Genomic DNA, 5,210 nt, shown 5'->3' on the forward strand with positions numbered 1-5,210 from the left:
ATGTTAGTGAGGAGGACTTTGCAGGGTTGACTGGGCTTGGTTTGCCGTTGTCGTGTCCGATGCCGGGTGGTCCGTCCGGTTTCATTCTTACGACTTTTTTTAGCGAGATTTTACAACTGAGTGTCTTGCTCGGCCATTTCAGAGGGTGATTAAGAATCAACCACATTGCTGTGGGTCTGGAGTCACATATAGGCCAGACCGGGTAAGGACGGCAGGTTTCCTTCCCTAAAGGACATTAGTGAACCAGATGGGTTTTTATGACAATCCGGTATTTCCATGGCGACCATTACTGATACTAGTTTTTTTTATATTCCAGATTTTATTTAAATTTAAATTCCCCAGCTGCAGGATTTGAACTCATGACTCCAGATTATTCGTCCAGTAACATAACCACTATGCTACCATACCCAAATAAATTATGAGGAGAGATTATATAAACTAGGCTCGTGTTCCCTGGAGTGTAGAAAGTTAAGGGGTGATTTGATTGAAGTTTTTAGGATTTTGAAAGGAATTGATTGGGTAGATGGAGAGAAACTTTTTCCGCTGGTGGGGGAGTCTCGGACAAGGGGACATAACCTTAAAATCAGAGTCAGGCCATTCAGGAGAGAAGTTAGGAAACACTTCTTCACACAGAGGGTGGTAGAAGTGTGGAACTCCCTCCCACAAAAAGCACTAGATGCTCAATTAATAATTTTAAATCTGAGAATGATAGATTTTTGCTAGACAAGGGTATCAAGGGATATCGAGCCAAGGCGGGTAAATGGAGTGAGGGTACAGATCAGCCATGGTCTTATTGAATGGCGGAACAGGCTCGAGGGGCTGAATGGCCTCCTCCTGTTCCTATGGCCCAGTGAGTAAAGGCACTGAATAACTGAACCAAACCAATCTCCAAGTTCAAAGCCGGGTCTGTGCTGAGTTACCCGATCTCAGTTTGAGCGGGGGGAGGGGCGTGTTTGAAGCATAGAATCTTACAGCTCAGGAGGAGGCCGTTCTGTCCATCGTGCCTGTGCCGGCCCTTTGAAAGAGCGATCCAATTAGTCCCACTCCCCTGCTCTTTCTCCATAGCCCTGCATGTTTTTCCCCTTCGAGTATTTATCCAACTCCCTTTTGAAAGTTACTATTGAATCTGCTTCCACCGCCCTTTCAGGCAGCGCATTCCAGATCATAACAACTCGCTGTGTAAAAAAAATTTCTCTTCATCTCCCCTCTGGTTCTTTTGTCGATCACCTTAAATCCGTTTCCCCTGGTTACCGACCCTCCTGCCACTGGAAACGGTTTCTCCCCATTTACTCTGCCTGGCCTCGAAGCCCCAGGTTCCTGGAGGGAAAATCCAGTCACGGTTCCTGCTCTTGGTTGTTATACAGTGATGCAGTTGGAAGTGTGGACAGTGGGTGAGGACGGGCTGTGATGCCCCCCACAGTCAAATATCCTGCTGACTCTCACTGTCTGGGCTCACATTTACAGAACAGCAGCAGCAGAAAGTGACTGGCTGGACACTGGTACCTCACTCTGGGTCAGCAGCAACTTTCCGAAGGGCACAACTATAGCCGAGAGAGAACCTGACTGAGATAAGCTCAGTACAGATCGGGCATTGAAGCTGGGACCCTGTTGTGGCCCGAGCCCCAGATCAGTAACTCGCTCCAGCACGAGTCACTACCTGCAGGAAAAGCGGGAGAGGAGTTACAATTGAGTTTACTGTTTTGTTCCTCATATTAAGTGCAGAGTCTAGTGCATGAAGCTGAGTTCTGGGGTTGGGGATTTGAAGTTCCCTGCACCAAACTCCATCCAGTATTTCACACAGGGAACTGTCACATTGCGCAAACCTGGACAGTGAATGTCAGCAGGATATTCGACTGTGGGGGCTTCACGGCCGAGCCTGATCCTGTCCCGCCCACTCACTGGTGTGTAGCATAAAAAATAAAGGATCAGTCTGTACGAGGGCAGGAAGTTGTGAGCTCGATCTTTTATTACACCAGGTCAGAAAAACACAGTTACAATCAAACCGCCAGACTCCTGCATAACCCTCTCCGCATTTTTATACTGAGGGGCTCACTCTTTTAGGTAAAAATAATAGTTTAAATTTGCACGGGAGCCCATGGGAATAAACAATGAGTACACAGAATACACGGGAATGTACAGTGAGTACACAGAATACACGGGAATGTACAGTGAGTACGCAGAACTCACAGGAATGTACAGTGGGTACGCAGGACACATGGGAATGTACAGTGAGTACGCAGGACACACGGGAATGTACAGTGAGTACACAGAATACACGGGAATGTACAGTGAGTACACAGAACACACGGGAATGTACAGTGAGTATGCAGGACACACTGGAATGTACAGTGAGTACGCAGGACACACGGGAATGTACAGTGAGTACGCAGGACACACGGGAATGTACAGTGAGTACGCAAGACACACCGGAATGTACAGTGAGTACGCAGGACACACAGGAATGTACAGTGAGTACGCAGGACACACAGGAATGTACAGTGAGTACACAGAACACAGGAATGTACAGTGAGTACGCAGGACACATGGGAATGTACAGTGAGTACACAGGACGCATAGGAATGTACAGTGAGTACGCAGGACACACCGGAATGTACAGTGAGTACACAGGACACATGGGAATGTACAGTGAGTACACAGAACACACAGGAATGTACAGTGAGTACACAGAACACACGGGAATGTACAGTGAGTACACAGAACACACGGGAATGTACAGTGAGTACACAGAACACATCAGAATGTACAGTGAATACACAGGACGCATAGGAATGTACAGTGAGTACACAGAACACATGGGAATGTACAGTGAGTACACAGAACACATGGGAATGTACAGTGAGTACACAGAACACACGGGAATGTACAGTGAGAACACAGAACACACGGGAATGTACAGTGAGTACACAGAACACATAGGAATGTACAGGACACATGGGAATGTACAGTGAGTACACAGAACACATGGGAATGTACAGTGAGTACACAGAACACACGGGAATGTAAAGTGAGTACGCAGGACACACGGGAATGTACAGTGAGAACACAGAACACACGGGAATGTACAGTGAGTACGCAGAACACATCAGAATGTACAGTGAATACACAGGATGCATAGGAATGTACAGTGAGTACACAGAACACATGGGAATGTACAGTGAGTACACAGAACACATAGGAATGTACAGGACACATGGGAATGTACAGTGAGTACACAGAACACATGGGAATGTACAGTGAGTACACAGAACACACGGGAATGTAAAGTGAGTACGCAGGACACATGGGAATGTACAGTGAGAACACAGAACACATGGGAATGTACAGTGAGTACGCAGGACACATCGGAATGTACAGTGAGTACACAGGACGCATAGGAATGTACAGTGAGTACACAGAACACACGGGAATGTACAGTGAGTACACAGAACACACGGGAATGTAAGGTGAGTACGCAAGACACATAGGAATGTACAGTGAGTACGCAGAACACATAGGAATGTACAGTGAGTACGCAGGACACATGGGAATGTACAGTGAGTACGCAGGACACACCGGAATGTACAGTGAGTATGCAGGACATACAGGAATGTACAGTGAGTATGCAGGACACACAGGAATGTACAGTGAGTACACAGAACACAGGAATGTACAGTGAGTTCGCAGGACACATGGGAATGTACAGTGAGTACACAGGACACACGGGAATGTACAATGAGTACACAGGACACATGGGAATGTACAGTGAGTACACAGAACACATGGGAATGTACAGTGAGTACACAGAACACACAGGAATGTAAAGTGAGTACACAGGAATGTACAGTGAGTTTGCAGGACACATGGGAATGTACAGTGAGTACGCAGGACACACAGGAATGTACAGTGAGTACACAGGAATGTACAGTGAGTTTGCAGGACACATGGGAATGTACAGTGAGTACACAGGACACACGGGAATGTACAATGAGTACGCAGGACACATGGGAATGTAAAGTGAGTATGCAGGACACATGGGAATGTACAGTGAGTACGCAGGACACACAGGAATGTACAGTGAGTACACAGGACACAGGAATGTACAGTGAGTTCTCAGGACACACGGGAATGTAAAGTGAGTATGCAGGACACATGGGAATGTACAGTGAGTACACAGGACACACGGGAATGTACAATGAGTACACAGGACACATGGGAATGTAAAGTGAGTATGCAGGACACATGGGAATGTACAGTGAGTACGCAGAACACATGGGAATGTACAATGAGTACGCAGGACACACCGGAATGTACAGTGAGTATGCAGGACACACAGGAATGTACAGTGAGTACACAGAACACAGGAATGTACAGTGAGTACGCAGGACACATCAGAATGTACAGTGAGTTCGCAGGACACACAGGAATGTAAAGTGAGTATGCAGGACACATGGGAATGTACAGTGAGTACGCAGAGCACACGGGAATGTAGAGTGAATATATGGGAATACATAGGAATACACACTGACTAAGCAGGAATATGTGGGAATATACAGTGATCGCACAGGAGTACATGGAAATACAGTCAGCCACAAACTCATTTAAATAGCACTGACCACCACAAAATGTTTACCCAAACCAGCTGTTTATTCATCAAACAACTGGCCCAAGCACACAGTCTGGGTGCCTCACACAGTCCGGCATCTCTTGCGCCTGATGTCGCTGTGATAAATATGAAGTTCAGGCTTTTCTCTCTCCCCATTGACAATGAAGAAACTGCCCCTTTAATCAGTACGTCCGACCAGTACCCCTCCCCCACCCACCACCGCCCCTCCCCCACCCACCACCGCCCCTCCCCCACCCACCACCGCCCCTCCCCCACCCACCACCGCCCCTCCTCCACCCATCATCGCCCCTCCCCCACCCACCACCGCCCCTCCCCCACCCACCACCGCCCCTCCTCCACCCATCATCGCCCCTCCCCCACCCACCACCGCCCCTCCTCCACCCATCATCGCCCCTCCCCCACCCACCATCGCCCCTCCCCCACCCACCATCGCCCCTCCTCCACCCATCACCGCCCCTCCCCCACCCATCACCGCCCCTTCCTCCACCCACCATCGTCCCTCCCCCACCCACCACCGCCCCTCCCCCACCCACCACCGCCCCTCCCCCACCCATCACCGCCCCTTCCTCCACCCACCAACGCCCGA

Source organism: Heptranchias perlo, chromosome 7, assembly GCF_035084215.1.
Source record: "Heptranchias perlo isolate sHepPer1 chromosome 7, sHepPer1.hap1, whole genome shotgun sequence".
Lineage (NCBI taxonomy): Eukaryota > Metazoa > Chordata > Chondrichthyes > Hexanchiformes > Hexanchidae > Heptranchias > Heptranchias perlo.